Source organism: Berghia stephanieae, chromosome 13, assembly GCF_034508935.2.
Source record: "Berghia stephanieae isolate SIO BIC M18660-M18661 chromosome 13, UCSD_Bste_1.3, whole genome shotgun sequence".
NCBI lineage: Eukaryota > Metazoa > Mollusca > Gastropoda > Nudibranchia > Aeolidiidae > Berghia > Berghia stephanieae.
Genome location: NC_088372.1, coordinates 41,146,495 through 41,164,510, shown reverse-complemented (window position 1 = coordinate 41,164,510; position 18,016 = coordinate 41,146,495). Strand labels below are relative to the sequence as shown.

The 18,016-nt window shown below is 34.9% G+C and overlaps 1 long non-coding RNA gene across 3 annotated transcripts in view; it reads right to left on the bottom strand.

The window, feature by feature from the left end:
• Positions 1-5,792: 5,792 nt before the first annotated feature.
• The window catches only part of LOC144958606 (uncharacterized), a 32,244-nt gene continuing 20,020 nt past the window's right edge, over positions 5,793-18,016 (bottom strand). Inside the window, exons 2-3 of one of the 3 annotated variants that reach the window (XR_013642477.1) lie at positions 13,552-13,659; positions 5,793-6,523 (exon numbers count right to left, since the gene is read on the bottom strand). This is a non-coding gene — a long non-coding RNA (uncharacterized LOC144958606). Of the gene's footprint in view, positions 6,524-7,182; positions 7,323-13,551; positions 13,660-18,016 lie in introns of those variants that run through there. The other 2 variants (XR_013642478.1, XR_013642476.1) reach the window with 2 other exon arrangements.

The following is an 18,016-nucleotide window of genomic DNA, read 5'->3' as shown; positions in this document are numbered from 1 at the left end:
TATTATTATTATTATTATTATTATTATTATTATTATTATTATTATTATTATCATTATTAATATTATTGTTATATTATTATTATTATTAATATTATTATAATTATTATTATTATTATTATTATTATTATTATTATTGTTATATTATTATTTATTATTATTATTATTATTATTATTATTATTATTATTATTGTTATATTATTATTATTATTATTATTATTATTATTGTTGTTATTATTATTGTTTTTGTTATATTATTATCATTATCATTATTATTATATTATGCATATAATAGAAACATATTATATTATATCTTTATTTACGGAATAAAATATGATATATATTATTATACATAACTCCTTGTTTTCATTTATATATATTTATTGCTGTTTTTTTTTTGTTAAACCTCTGTCATCTGTTTTGTTTTTGTCTCTGGATAGGGGTGGGGGGAAATCACCATTAGCTCAGTTGGTAGAAAATTCGTCTAAGTCGCAAAAGGACTGAATTCTATCTTGAAATGAATGACATACTTGTTTGATTTATGTCTGACTCATTTTACTCCCCTTATCCAAGTGTAAAATGAGTACCTGGCCAGTCATTGTCTCTGTCACAAAAGGACTGAATTCTATCTTGAAATGAATGACACACTCGTTTTGATTTATGTCTGACTCATTTTACTCCCCTTATCCAAGTGTAAAATGAGTACCTGGCCAATCATTGTCTCTGTCACAAAAGGACTGAATTCTATCTTGAAATGAATGACACACTTGTTTGATTTATGTCTGACTCATTTTACTCCCCTTATCCAAGTGTAAAATGGGTACCTGGCCAGTCATTGTGTCTGTCACAAAAGGACTGAATTCTATCTTGAAATGAATGACACACTTGTTTGATTTATGTCTGACTCATTTTACTCCCTTATCCAAGTGTAAAATGAGTACCTGGCCAGTCATTGTCTCTGTCACAAAAGGACTGAATTCTATCTTGAAATGAATGACACACTTGTTTGATTGATGTCTGACTCATTTTACTCCCCTTATCCAAGTGTAAAATGAGTACCTGGCCAATCATTGTGTCTGTCACAAAAGGACTGAATTCTATCTTGAAATGAATGACACACTTGTTTGATTTATGTCTGACTCATTTTACTCCCCTTATCCAAGTGTAAAATGAGTACCTGGCCAATCATTGTCTCTGTCACAAAAGGACTGAATTCTATCTTGAAATGAATGACACACTTGTTTGATTTATGTCTGACTCATTTTACTCCCCTTATCCAAGTGTAAAATGGGTACCTGGCCAATCATTGTCTCTGTCACAAAAGGACTGAATTCTATCTTGAAATGAATGACACACTTGTTTGATTTATGTCTGACTCATTTGACTCCCCTTATCCAAGTGTAAAATGAGTACCTGGCCAGTCATTGTCTCTGTCACAAAAGGACTGAATTCTATCTTGAAATGAATGACACACTTGTTTGATTTATGTCTGACTCATTTGACTCCCCTTATCCAAGTGTAAAATGGGTACCTGGCCAATCATTGTCTCTGTCACAAAAGACTGAATTCTATCTTGAAATGAATGACACACTTGTTTGATTTATGTCTGACTCATTTTACTCCCCTTATCCAAGTGTAAAATGAGTACCTGGCCAATCATTGTCTCTGTCACAAAAGGACTGAATTCTATCTTGAAATGAATGACACACTTGTTTGATTTATGTCTGACTCATTTTACTCCCCTTATCCAAGTGTAAAATGAGTACCTGGCCAGTCATTGTGTCTGTCACAAAAAAAGATCGCCTAACAGGCGTTATGTCTTTTCCTACAAGTGGTGCTGCTGGCTTGAGACATCCTGTAAGGTGATTTGACTTTGATCAAAGTGAATGGATACAAAACAGTTCACATTATGATTTCTCCCGACATGAAAAGTAAATCAAGGGACATAACAAAAATATTTCAAATGTTTTCAGGTAATGCGAAGTTGCTTCCCTTGAATTTAGTCAGTTCCCAAAACACAGTTGCCAGATAAATTTTGAGAAAGAAAAGGCCAAACAAATTTTAGTCAATTGTTAATTTTAAATAAATTATACCACATTAATCGAAACAACTTCATTTGGCTATGGACGAAGATTTAAGCCAAAAAAAAATTCCATCCCCTTGACATGAGTAAGTGTATCGATTTAATGAAAATTCACCTTGCCAAATTGCCGATTACACAATTAATAAAAAAAATTAAAGAAGAAAAAAAATGCCAAAATGGGAATTAAAATTATTCAATGACAATCTGCTTCAAAAAAGGCAGTTTTGGAATTCGGCAATGAAAATGCCAAGGTGGCATACCGATTGCAAAATTCTTTTCTTAACCCTTTTCATCTTCGTCTGGAAAGGGTTAATGACAAGCCTCTGCAATCGGTATGCCACCTTGGCGTTTTAAAATGCCAAGATGAGAAATACAATTATTGAATGCCAAACTGCTTCAAAAAGGCATTTTTGGAATTCGGCAATGAAAATGCCAAGGTGGCATGCCGATTGCAAAATTTTTTTTCTTAACCCTTTTCATCTTCGTCTGGATAGGGTTAATGACAAACCTATGTAATCGGTATGCCACGTTGGCGTTTTAAAATGCCATATCCTAAAATGGTGTGGGTATTTTTGTGTTTTGTTTTTAGTCATGTTTTTTTGTTGCATTTTTTTCGTTTTGTTTGTTTTGTTTTTGTTTTTCTTTAGCTTTTTAATTTTATAAAAATGAAGTCATTCGGTACAAGAAATATTTGGTTTAGAATTTTTAGCATTTTGTTGTTGTTGTTGTTGATATAACTCCATTTTAAAAATTAAATAAACAATAAAGGCAAATCTTGAAACTTGTGAAATGAAGACAATCGTTGTGGAAATCTGGCCAAAGTCTGTCAAAGACAATCGTTGTGGAAATCTGGCCAAAGTCTGTCAAAGACAATCGTTGTGGAAATCTGGCCAAAGTCTGTCAAAGACAATCGTTGTGGAAATCTGGCCAAAGTCTGACAAAGACAATCGTTGTGGAAATCTGGCCAAAGTCTGTCAAAGACAATCGTTGTGGAAATCTGGCCAAAGTCTGTCAAAGACAATCGTTGTGGAAATCTGGCCAAAGTCTGTCAAAGGCAATCGTTGTGGAAATTTGGCCAAAGTCTGTCAAAGACAATCGTTGTGGAAATCTGGCCAAAGTCTGACAAAGACATAAAAAAACAACAAAACAACATAATTTGGCCAGTTCCATTTTGTCGTTTCAGGGCGTTACACGAATTTCGTGAACTGTGTCGGTCCCAGGCTCTATACTCTCATTTTTTTCACCATACTCAAGTGTAAATGAGTACCTGATTGTTAATGGCAATGTCACTGTGGAAATAAAAAAAAACTACTCACAATTTTATAAGACCTATGTCTCTTCCTTCAAGTTTAGTGATGCCGTTGGCTTGGGTACTTTTGGAAAGCGCTTTGAGCACATTAATTGAAAATTGCTGTATTTAAAATAAAAAAGAAAAGTAGTCCTTCAGAGCCATTGGGCCTATAGAGCCGGGGTTTCTCACTATCCTTTGGATAGGACGCTAGTCTATCGCAAAGTAATTTCTGCCAGATTTAACAGACCCAACGACCCATTCAGTGCTGGGTGGACAGGAGGGTCAGAAAAAAAAATCTCGACTGCACCCAGGATCGAACTTGGTTCCTTTGCGTGTGAAGGGAGTGCTCTACCTACTGAGCTATCGGGACCCCCAAGTACATTAGAGTATGTCTTGCAAGGTCCCAGGTTTAAAAGTTTTTGCCAAGATAATAGTTATTTAAAGGACGAGTTATCTGGCCAAATTTTTGAATACGTAATTTTTTCAAGTTCACCCCCCCCCCCCCACCCCACCCCCAGCATGGATCAGAACAATCCCATTCCTTTTAATTACACACAGTTTTTGGCCATGAAATAAAACGTGTATTGTCTGAGTGTGTCTGAAAAAAATACCCCCAGCTAATGACTCCAGCAAGGGTGAGGTTAAAACCAAGCAATCCCATTCCTTTTAAATCACACACAGTTTTTGGCCATGAAATAAAACGTGTATTGTCTGAGTGTGTCTGAAAAAAATACCCCCAGCTAATGACTCCAGCAAGGGTGAGGTTAAAACCAAGCAATGCCATTCCTTTTAAATTACACACAGTTTTTGGCCATGAAATAAAACGTGTATTGTCTGAGTGTGTCTGAAAAAATACCCCCAGCTAATGACCCCAGCAAGGGCCAGGACAAAACCAAGCAATCCCATTCCTTTTAAATTACACACAGTTTTTGGCCATTAAATAAAACGTGTATTGTCTGAGTGTGTCTGAAAAAATACCCCCAGCTAATGACTCCAGCAAGGGTGAGGTTAAAACCAAGCAATGCCATTCCTTTTAAATCACACACAGTTTTTGGCCATGAAATAAAACGTGTATTGTCTGAGTGTGTCTGAAAAAAACCTGAAGACAAAAAGGTCGTGAACGAATGGATTGGAACAGAAGAACGAAATGTATTTTATTCTTGTAGATGACATTGGAGCATAAGTAATAATAATAATAATAATAATAATAATAATAATAATAATAATAATAATAATAATAATAATAATAATAATAATAATAATAATAATAAATAATAATTTATAATAATAATAATAATAATAATAATGATAATAATAATAATAATAATAATAATAATAATAATAATAATAATAATAATAATAATAATAATAATAATGATGATGATAGTAATAATAATAATAATAATAATAATAATAATAATAATAATAATAATAATAATAATAATAATAATAATAATGATAAATAATAATAATAATAATAATAATAATAATAATAATAATAATAATAATAATAATAATAATAATAATAATAATAATAATAATAATAAATAATAATAATGATAGTAATAATAATAATAATAATAATAATAATAATAATAATAATAATAATAATAACAATAATAATATGATGATGATGATGATGATGATGATGATGATGATGATGATGATGATGATGATGATGAGGATAATAATAATAATTATAATAATAAATAATAATAATAATAATAATAATAATAATAATAATAATATAATAATAATAATAATAATAATGATAATGATAATAATAATAATAATAATAATAATAATAATAATAATAATAATAATAATAATAATAATAATAATGATAATAATAATAATAATAATAATAATAATAATAATAATAATAATAATAATAATAATAATAATGATGATGATGATAGAATAATAATAATAATAATAATAATAATAATAATAATAATAATAATAATAATAATAATAATAATAATAATAATAATAATAATAATAATAATAATGATGATGATGATGATGAAGATGATGATGATGATGATGATGATGATGATGATGATGTGATGATGATGATGATGATAATGATGATGATGATGATGATGATAATAATAATTTAATAATAATAAATAATATAATAATAATAATAATAAAAATAATAAAAATAATATAATAATAATAATAATAATAATAATAATAATAATAAAAAAAATAATAATAATGATAATAATAATAATAATAATAATAATAATAATAATAATAATAATAATAATAAATAATAATAATAATAATAATAATAATAATAATAATAATAATGATGATGATAATAATAACAACAACAATAACAATAATAATGATAATGTTCGTTCATTTTTTATATTTTTATTTTTTTATTTTTTTTAAGGGTTTTATGGCGCTTGCAACATTAAGGTTATATCAGCGGCAGTAAAAAGGAAGAAAATGGGATAGTAAAAATTTCTAGAATTACAATACAATAAAACACCCAAGAAAAGGTAAGACAAAGGGGAATTGGTTCAAATAGGGATCAGATGTAGATTCCAAGAGCACACCATCAAAGTACTTAGTTTGAGATCACCTAAAAGTCTCATCCAGACACAAGCACAAGATCCCACTAAGAGGAATATATTCAAATGTTTACAAATCATGTGATAAAAATGAAACAAAAAACGTAACTAACACATAAATTATTTACAAGGAAAAAATAAAGAAAGAAACACGTATTATCAAACGTCCTATTTATTTCGAGTCCATCTAGCAACTCATTGAGGTCATAAGGTCAGTATACAAACACCACGAAAGTTTATTGGTGAGCTACCCGTTAAGTTGTGAGCTCTATTCCCTATATATTTGTTTTGTTTTTGTTTTGTTTTGGGTTTGTGATAAAATATTCAATAATTCGTGACTCTATACCTATATGATGTGTTACAAAATTTCAATTCATTATAACAAATCAGCACCGGAAGATGGCAGCTGACCCATTTCCTGTTTAGTGCGCATGCTCGTGTGGTCCTTGTCGTCATGTCCGTCTGCGATGTCCAAAATCTGCGAGAAGAGTTTGAGAGTTTCCATACTGTTGAGTTGTCGTTCTTGTTTGCTCACGTGACTGTGACTTGATCGGCCCTCCAGATCTAAGAGGGAGAAAGGGTCAAAGGTTATTATCTAAAGTAAATAAGGAAGAAAAGTCGTGACGTCAAACCATCTACTGTTAACGGTCAGGCACTCATTTTACACCTGAGTACATGAGAGAGAATGTGAGTAAAGAACATATTTCAAGGACTCAAATATGCGCCGAGCGAGGCTCGAACCCATGACCTTCGGATCCGAAAACGAGTGTCATACCACAAGACCACATAGTCGTACACAACAACCATTTAACACTCATCGGGTCTAGAATGTCAGGATTTGACATTAGGGCTGTTGGAAAAAATAACGATAAATATTGAATTGTAAGCTTCAATTTATTACACGAAGACATATACTGTGGACGTTTCGGGTTTCCCCTTTATCAACAAAATAGGACGAATAAAACACTCGACTCAGGTGTGAATGAGCACCTGGTTATAGACAGTGATGTATATTGTAAGAGTGTTAGTACAAAAGGGACGCCTGACATGAGACTCGTCCTGTATAAAATGGAAATGTGGTTCCATATTGCCTGCTGGGGGGAATGAATGAAATATTGTGAGCATGGGAAATCTATGAAAATGCGCTATATAGATGGTCGTATCTAATCTCCATTTTAATCAGCCTTAAAAAAAAAAGATTAGATAAAGAATTTCTCTGTGACCTTTCATGGCCGTCCTTGAGTGTTCATGACGCGGTGGTAGAATCGTCGGCGATGCTCGTTTGCTTGGAGGTCTACCTCTATTTGGCGTGTCATGATGACCTGGGATTTAGGCCAGATGTTGAACCCAATGTCGGTCAGAATGATTCTCTCAGCAATCACTTGGGATGAAATGAATTATTCAGATAAGACAAATGAGATTGACACGAATGTGACCCTGTGTGACCCTGTGTGACCTTTGACCTTTCGTTCTATGGAAAAATGGCGATTTAGAAATTTGGCCAGAAAACTCGTCCTTCAAATATGGATCGATTTAAATAACTCTCATCTTGGCAAAACCTCTCAAACCTGGGACTGGATAAAAGACCTCACGAAGTCCCAGGTTTGAGAAATGTTACCAAGATGATGGCTATTTAAATCGATCGATATTTGAAGGACGAGTTTTCTGGCCAAATTTTAAAATGTCTTTCTAGAATGCGACACGAAGGTCGGTGCAAAACTATCGTATCTTAAAAACCTAACTTTTCACGAGATACAAAAAACGGTTTAAAATTCATAATAATCCTCCATTAGTCCAGCGCAATATCCACTAAACGTGCTCAAAACGCTTTACACGGGGACTCTAGACAACAACAACCTTTAACATGTTAGACGAGATGCAACGCTTGTTAGGCGATATTACATTTTTTAAGGACAGAGACATGGCTGTTAACGGCCAAGTACTCATTTCACCCGAGTACGGTGAGAGACTGTGAGTAAAGAGCTTTTTACAAGGATTCAATTATGCGCCATTCAGAGTGGGACTCGAACCGTGGACCTTCCAATCCGAAGGTGAATATCAGACCACAAGACCACATTTATAGCCACACATTTTTCTACAAGGCAATTTTTTAAAAGTAGTCGTTCAGAGCCATTAGGCCCAAGGAGCGGAGTTTATCCCGGTTTCTATAGCGTGAAACAGATAATTACAGTTACAATCCACTTGCATATCGAAAAGTACTTTCCGCCAGATCTAACATACCCAGCGACCCAATCACTGCTGTTGGAAAGAAGGTCAGAAATATTTATATTTCACCCGGGATCAGTTCAAATCCCTTCGCGTGTAAAGCGAGTGCCCTATCAGCTGAGCTATCGGAACCACCTATGTAAATAAATGACAAAGCTAGTAGTATTTTCTGATGACGAAACTGCCACTTAGCAAGTATAGCGGTCCCATGGTCGTGTATTGACATAATGCAGTCTGTTGAGTGACTCCGTGCCGTTTCTCGGCCTCTCCCAAAGTCAAAAGACAACATTTAGCGTGGGCGTGATAAGTGCTGGATCGGCCTGTTGTTGAAATAGCCTGCTCGATGACACAGCGGATAAAGGATTTATACAAGGAGATGTTCAAACAGCGTTCATCAGCATGTGAAAAGGTTTCAAGGAGGTCTCGTGGAAATGGACGAATGGCAAAGTCAATAAGGACAACATCTAGGCCAAAAAACTCGTCTTCAAATATCGATTATTATCATTAATGTCATAATTTGTTTATCATAATCAAAATCATCAACATTATTATTATTATTATTATTATTATTATTATTATTATTATTATTATTATAATTATTATTATTATTATTATTATTATTTATTATTATTATTATTATTATATTATATTATTATTATTATTATTATTATTATTATTATTATTATTATTATTATTATTATTATTATTATTATCATTATCAATATCATTATCATTATTATTATTATTATTATTATTATTATTATTATTATTATTATTATTATTATTATTATTATCATTATTATTATTATTATTATTATTATTATTATTATTATTATTATTATTATTATTATTATTATTATTATTATTATTATTATTATCATTATCATCATCAATATCATTACCATTATCATTACCATTATTATTATCATTTGCTACAATGGAGACCACACCTTGCATGTTATGAAATACCTCTGATGTTATCCTTATGAAGACTTGGGCCGGGGGTGGGGGTGGGGGGGGGGTTAATAAAACTGTTAAAGAAATGTTCAAAACGAATGAGTTTTACACATCAAAGTACATCAAGATGATAGAGATTAGAATGAGTTTTACACATCAAAGTACATCAAGATGATAGAGGGTAGAATGAGTTTTACACATCAAAGTATATCAAGATGATAGAGGGTAGAATGAGTTTTACACATCAAAGTACATCAAGATGATAGAGGGTAGAATGAGTTTTACACATCAAAGTACATCAAGATGATAGAGGGTAGAATGAGTTTTACACATCAAAGTACATCAAGGTGATAGAGGGTAGAATGAGTTTTACACATCAAAGTACATCAAGATGATAGAGGGTAGAATGAGTTTTACACATCAAAGTACATCAAGATGATAGAGGGTAGAATGAGTTTTACACATCAAAGTACATCAAGATGATAGAGGGTAGAATGAGTTTTACACATCAAAGTACATCAAGATGATAGAGGGTAGAATGAGTTTTACACATCAAAGTACATCAAGATGATAGAGGGTAGAATGAGTTTTACACATCAAAGTACATCAAGATGATAGAGGGTAGAATGAGTTTTACACATCAAAGTACATCAAGGTGATAGAGATTAGAATGCCAATGTTAAGACGCTGATCGTGTCAACATCCAAGTATTGGAAGTAATTTTGTAACACGGACACAGATGGTTTGGGTGGAACCCACAATGGAAAGTTGTTTTTTTTTAACCTTCAGAGCCATTGGGCCCATGGAGCCGGAGTTTATCCCGGTTTCTATAGCGTGAAACGGGCTATAGCAATTGATTGCTCTCCTTTGGATAGGACGCTAGTCTATCGCAAAGTACTTTCCGCCAAATCTAACAGACTCAGCTATCCATTCAAATGCTGGGTGGACAGGAAGGTCAGAAAAAATAAACTCGACTGCTCCCGGGATCGATCGAGGTGGAGTGCTCTACCAACTGAGCTATCGGGACCCCCTAGACAGATCTAAATATAGACTTCAAACGACCGGTAACACGTGATGTCAAAGCGATATCCTGTCCAATGTAAACAAAGACACATTTTGACATCCACTCGATCGACATTTCCACATCAGGGATAAAATCGTTTGTTTGATCTGTCACCGACGTGCACACATTTACAGGTCTGATAACACGCTAACCTGTTACATGTGACTCTGTTGTGATGGAAATAATCTCAAATAAAGACACAATACGAGGACAGACTGATATAAACGTACCGTTCGTCCATCAATCAAAACACAATTCAGGTACAATCGTGAACCTTGACACAGACACATTCTCAAACTGGCCTTCTACACTCGTGTGCAACAATAGATTTATGTGACGTCATTTGGGCTCATAATTGAGTGACGTCACAACCTAACAAAGACAACACAGTCGAGAAAATGGCGACACATCTCGTCAAACAAGGTTCTGTTATTGAATTTCTTACAGCAAAAGGATTCTGGGCAGCAAAGATTCATCAAAGATTGAAGGTCGTTTATGGTGATGTGTCTGTTACTGATGACGCCGTTCGAAAGTGGGTTAGAATTTTCAAAAGAGATTTCTAAACAGAGACTAAAGTGTTTGATCGCAATGGACTAGGTAGGCCATTTTCTGTATCCGATACGAGGACTCAAGAAACAGTTGACTGTGTGAATTGAATGGAAGTGTAAACCAAAACGATATCGCTGATGACGTAGGGACTTCCAAAGATCGAGTACGCCATATTGTGACATCTCTCTTGGGTTCTTGAAAAGTCTCTGCACGATGTGTCCCAAGACAGCTAATGTCAGAAATGAAATCGCAGAGAAAATACGTTTTTTGTAGCCAACATTTGAAATGATATGGCAAGGAAGGAGAGACGTTTCTGTTGAAAATTGTGACTGGTGATGAATCCTGAGTCCACCACTACGACCTGGAAACCAAATTACAGTCAATGGAGTACAGACATGAATCTCCTCCAGGCCCGAAGAAATTCAAAGTCATTGTTTCTGCGAGAAAGTTCTTGTTTACCATTTTCTGGGACATGGAAGGCAAAGGTCACATGGACTTTCTTGACCAATGGCAAACAGTGAACTCTGAACAATCTGTTGCCTCTGCGAGCCTTCAAAAATTGACTCGCACGGATTCGAGGTGGTCGAGATTCGATATCATTGCAGCATGAAAATGCTCGACCACACACTAATCGTCAAACTCAAGGCACATCAATTTGGTTCAAACTCCCGACCCTACAGCACTAGTCGTCAGACTCAAGGCACATCAATTTGGTTCAAACTCCCGACCCTACAGCACCCTGCATGAAGTCCAGGATCTTGGCCCATCTGACTATTTCTTGTTCTCCCAGCTCAAGAAATATCTGTAAGGAAACCGTTACATCGGTGATTTGGAGATAGTGGCAGATATTCGTCGATGGTGCCCAGTAAAATAACTGGAATTCTTCGTTGACGGAATACAACAAAAAAATCACCGGAATTCTTTATTGACGGAATACAACAAAAAAATCACTGGAATTCTTCATTGACGGAATACGACAACAAAATCACTGGAATTCTTCGTTGACGGAATGCGACAACAAAATCACTGGAATTCTTCATTGACGGAATACGACAACAACATCACTGGAATTCTTCATTGACGGAATACGACAACAAAATCACTGGAATTCTTCATTGACGGAATACGACAACAAAATCACTGGAATTCTTCATTGACGGAATACGACAACAACATCACTGGAATTCTTCATTGACGGAATACGACAACAAAATCACTGGAATTCTTTTTTGACGGAATACGACAACAAAATCACTGGAATTCTTCATTGACGGAATACGACAACAAAATCACTGGAATTCTTTTTTGACGGAATACGACAACAAAATCACTGGAATTCTTTTTTGACGGAATACGACAACAAAATCACTGGAATTCTTCATTGACGGAATACGAAAACTAGTTCAGTGTTGGTTGTGATGGCGATTGTGTGGAGAAATAAATGGTAGGAAACGTAGCTTTCTTCTCATGTTATGTGGCGGCGTGGCTCAGCGGTACGGTCTTTGCTTCCTGCCCAAAAGGTACCGAGTTCGACTACCCGCCCCGTTGTGTGACATTGAGCAAGTCACCTCGCCTTAGCTCACTTTGCTGTGCTGCGCTGCGGCTGGCGCCTGGGCTTTACCAGTCTTCCCTTGGAATGGACCCTAAAGACAAATTTCCCCTTGGGGATGAATAATGGAATCTTATTTATTTTTAGTTATTTATGTATTATATTTGTATGTCCCGTAGAAAACAAAAGTTATAACAAAAATGGGACTTGTCATATTTCAGCCCGCCCTTGTATATTTCATTACAACAACGTTAAATCAAGCCCCTCATTGGGTTCGGTTATCAGACCTGGAAATATAGGCACGTTGTATGTCAACGTTCTCAACTTCCGTGATCAAAATATCGTCATTCCTCGCGTGACAACTTGAGATCTGAAATGAGACCTGGCGATACATGGACATGTCTGTATCGAGTTGCATGTGACTGTAATGCGATCACGTGTTAAACAAACATGGCGGAAGGGATAAAAACCAGCTCAGGTTTGGTGGAGACTTGACATTGGATCCCAAAGGTCACAATGACAATGTCAGTCAACACAGTCATGGTTATTGTCACCTGTCTCGTCTATTCGGTGAGTTTTCAAATGTAAAAGGTCAGAAAAATTGAATTTCAGTTTTCATCAGTTTAGAAAACTGGATTCAATATCTTAAAACTGACGTGCGCACGTTAGCAGGTCTGATGACCGACAGCAATTACAGGGCCTGTTTTAACATTGTTGTAATGGACAATAGTATGTGTTGGTTTGAGAGTATTTCCATTACAACAAGAAGGCCATAACAATTTTGGTGATCAGACCTGTAAATAGGTACACGTTAGTTTGATAATATTTCCATTACAACAATGAGTCCATAACAATATGGGTTATCAGACATTTAAATAGGTACCGCGTGGTCTCCGAGCAAACACATTTTTTTCCAAGTTCAATAAGGTTATGAAATTCCCAAATAGATGGATGGATAGGGTAAAGGACATGTTGAGTGTTGCTGTTGGCCAGGGACCCCTTGTAAAGCGCCTTGAGCACGTTTAGTGGATATTGCTCTATATAAAAGCTCAATATACAATATATACTCTTCCATTATATGGAAATGTTTACTTGTTTGTACAGACTTGAACTCCAGCCCTGCAGTTTTGTGGTCATGACGTAGAATTTAAGATGTTTTGTTTTGTTTTTTTTTTTTGGGGGGGGGGGGGTTTAGTGCAATTGTTCCAGTTCGACTTTTGATGCTAATCGTTAAGGTAAAATACTCACAACTAAATTCTTTTCATCTTCCAAAAGAAATCCTTAATATATTCCATTTGTCACAAGTTCAAAGTGTTGAAACATTTGGAACCAGTTGCTGGGCTTGGGCCGTCACTGCTGGGGACAGAGAAAGAATAGACAAAATTGTAAGAAGAGCCGATAGCATTTGTACAGACCACCGATGTTTACACTAAATACCCTCTATGAAGAATATTCTTATTAAAAGGGTTTGAACACCTTGAAAGACAAACAACAGCCTCTATTTTTAGAATATAAAACATCAGGTAGATCAGGCAGGGTGAAAAGTATAAAATCCAGAAGAGACCGTTTTAAAAATTTCTTTGTACCCTCTATCTACCTCGAGGAGACTTTCTCAAAGTGACGTTAAAGATGGAGGTCAAGGACAGTGTCGATGGGTGAACAGTGGGTGGGAATATATTATTATATATGTGATTATAGAGAATAAAAAGGTATGGAATTAGGGTGATACGAGAGAAGAAGAACGTTGGTTTGTTTGTTTGTCTGTGTGTATGTGTCTGTGTGTATGTATGTGTGTGTGTGTGTGCAAGTGTGTATGTTTCTTTTATGTATTTAGTTTGTTAAGCTTTTAGTTGGTCTACTTCTATGTATTTCCTTTTTATTATTTATTTTCGTAATTATTTTCAGAAATTCATTCGTCTATGGCAATGCCCAATGGACATTTCCAGAAGTGGATAAATAAAGTTACTCTTATCTTATCTTATCGTATCTTCTCCTCCAGCTAGATATAACACACATCAACACACCAAACAATGTGTTACCTCGAACGTTATAGTCTGGTTGATATAATTCAGTGAGAACTTTTGACTAAAATGGCTGTTTAAAAACAATAACAAAGAGCTGAGTGACGTCAATTTTGTTCCCTCCATAAAGTGTGTTACCGATGATTGGATTTGGTGGGAGGAATGTGCATCTCAGGCAATGTTCTATAGATAGTTATGATCTCAGGCAATGCTCTACAGATTGTTATGATCTCAGGCAATGCTCTACAGATTGTTATGATCTCAGGCAATGCTCTACAGATTGTTATGATCTCAGGTCTTCAAGACGTTGACATTCAAGTCTTAGGCAATGTTCTGTAGATTGTTATGACCTCAGGCAATGCTCTATAGATTGTTATGATCTCAGGTCTTCTAGACTTTGACATTCAAGTCTCAGGCAATGCTCTATAGATTGTTATGATCTCAGGCAATGCTCTATAGATTGTTATGGTCTCAGGCAATGTTCTATAGATTGTTATGATCTCAGGTCTTCTAGACTTTGACATTCAAGTCTCAGGCAATGCTCTATAGATTGTTATGATCTCAGGCAATGCTCTATAGATTTTTATGATCTCAGGCAATGCTCTACAGATTGTTATGATCTCAGGTCTTCTAGACTTTGACATTCAAGTCTCAGGCAATGCTCTATAGATTGTTATGATCTCAGGCAATGTTCTATAGATTGTTATGATCTCAGGCAATGTTTTACAGATTGTTATGATCTCAGGCAATGCTTTACAGATTGTTATGATCTCAGGCAATGCTCTAGAGATTGTTATGATCTCAGGTCTTCTAGACTTTGACATTCAAGTCTCAGGCAATGCTCTATAGATTGTTATGATCTCAGGCAATGTTCTATAGATTGTTATGATCTCAGGCAATGCTCTATAGATTGTTATGATCTCAGGCAATGGTCTATAGATTGTTATGATCTCAGGCAATGTTCTATATATTGTTATGATCTCAGGCAATGTTCTATAGATTGTTATGATCTCAGGTCTTTAAGACTTTGACATTCAAGTCTCAGGCAATGTTCTATAGATTGTTATGATCTCAGGCAATGCTCTATAGATTGTTATGATCTCAGTCAATGTTCTACAGATTGTTATGATCTGAGGTCTTTAAGACTTTGACATTCAAGTCTCAGGCAATGTTCTATAGATTGTTATGATCTCAGGCAATGCTCTATAGATTGTTATGATCTCAGGCAATGTTCTACAGATTGTTATGATCTGAGGTCTTTAAGACTTTGACATTCAAGTCTCAGGCCATGCTCTATAGATTCTTATGATCTCAGGCAATGGTCTATAGATTGTTATAATCTCAGGTCTTTAAGACTTTGACATTCAAGTCTCAGGCAATGCTTTATAGATTGTTATGGTCTCAGGCAATGCTCTATAGATTGTTATGATCTCAGGTCTTCAAGACTTTGACATTAAAGTCTCAGGCAATGCTCTATAGATTGTTATGATCTCAGGCAATGCTCTATAGATTGTTATGGTCTCAGGCAATGCTCTACAGATTGTTATGATCTCAGGTCTTTAAGACATTGACATTCAAGTCTCAGGCCATGCTCTATAGATTCTTATGATCTCAGGCAATGGTCTATAGATTGTTATAATCTCAGGTCTTTAAGACTTTGACATTCAAGTCTCAGGCAATGCTTTATAGATTGTTATGGTCTCAGGCAATGCTCTATAGATTGTTATGATCTCAGGTCTTCAAGACTTTGACATTCAAGTCTCAGGCAATGCTCTATAGATTGTTATGATCTCAGGCAATTCTCTATAGATTGTTATGGTCTCAGGCAATGCTCTACAGATTGTTATGATCTCAGGTCTTTAAGACGTTGACATTCAAGTCTCAGGCAATGCTCTATAGATTGTTATGATCTCAGGCAATGTTCTATAGATTGTTATGATCTCAAGCAATGCTCTACAGATTGTTATGATCTCAGACAATGCTCTAGAGATTGTTATGATCTCAGGTCTTCTAGACTTTGACATTCAAGTCTCAGGCAATGCTCTATAGATTGTTATGATCTCAGGCAATGTTCTATAGATTGTTACGATCTCAGGCAATGCTCTATAGATTGTTATGATCTCAGGCAATGTTCTATAGATTGTTATTATCTCAGGCAATGTTCTATAGATAGTTATGATCTCAGGCAATGTTCTACAGATTGTTGTGATCTGAGGTCTTTAAGACTTTGACATTCAAGTCTCAGGCAATGCTCTATAGATTGTTATGATCTCAGGCAATGGTCTATAGATTGTTATGATCTCAGGCAATGTTCTACAGATTGTTATGATCTGAGATCTTTAAGACTTTGACATTCAAGTCTCAGGCAATGCTCTATAGATTGTTATGATCTCAGGCAATGGTCTATAGATTTTTATGATCTGAGGTCTTTAAGACTTTGACATTCAAGTCTCAGGCAATGCTCTATAGATTGTTATGGTCTCAGGCAATGCTCTATAGATTGTTATGATCTCAGGTCTTCAAGACTTTGACATTCAAGTCTCAGGCAATACTCTATAGATTGTTATGATCTCAGGCAATGTTCTATAGATTGTTATGATCTCAGGCAATGTTCTATAGATTGTTATGATCTGAGGTCTTTAAGACTTTGACATTCAAGTCTCAGGCAATGTTCTATAGATTGTTATGATCTGAGGTCTTTAAGACTTTGACATTCAAGTCTCAGGCAATGTTCTATAGATTGTTATGATCTCAGGTCTTCAAGACTTTGACATTCAAGTCTCAGACAATACTCTATAGATTGTTATGATCTCAGGTCTTCAAGACTTTGACATTCAAGTCTCAGACAATACTCTATAGATTGTTATGATCTCAGGTCTTCAAGACTTTGACATTCAAGTCTCAGGCAATGTTCTATAGTTTGTTATGATCTCAGGTCTTCAAGACTTTGACATTCAAGTCTCAGACAATACTCTACAGATTGTTATGATCTCAGGTCTTTAAGACTTTGACATTCAAGTCTCAGGTAATGCTCTATATATTGTTATGATCTCAGGCAATGCTCTATAGATTGTTATAATCTCAGGCAATGCTCTATAGATTGTTATGATCTCATGTCTTCAAGACTTTGACATTCAAGTCTCAGGCAATGCTCTATAGATTGTTATGATCTCAGGCAATGCTCTATAGATTGTTATGATCTCAGGCAATGCTCTATAGATTGTTATGATCTCAGGCAATGCTCTATAGATTGTTATGATCTCAGGTCTTCAAGACTTTGACATTCAAGTCCCAGGCAATGCTCTATAGATTGTTATGATCTCAGGCAATGGTCTATAGATTGTTATGATCTCAGGCAATGCTCTATAGATTGTTATGATCTCAGGCAATGTTCTATAGATTGTTATGATCTCAGGTCTTCAAGACGTTGACATTCAAGTTTCAGGCAATGCTCTATAGATTATTATGATCTCAGGCAATTCTCTATAGATTGTTATGATCTCAGGTCTTCAAGACGTTGACATTCAAGTCTTAGGCAATGCTCTATAGATTGTTATGATCTCAGGCAATGCTCTATAGATTGTTATGATCTCAGGCAATGCTCTATAGATTGTTATGATCTCAGGCAATGCTCTATAGATTGTTATGATCTCAGGTCTTCAAGACTTTGACATTCAAGTCCCAGGCAATGC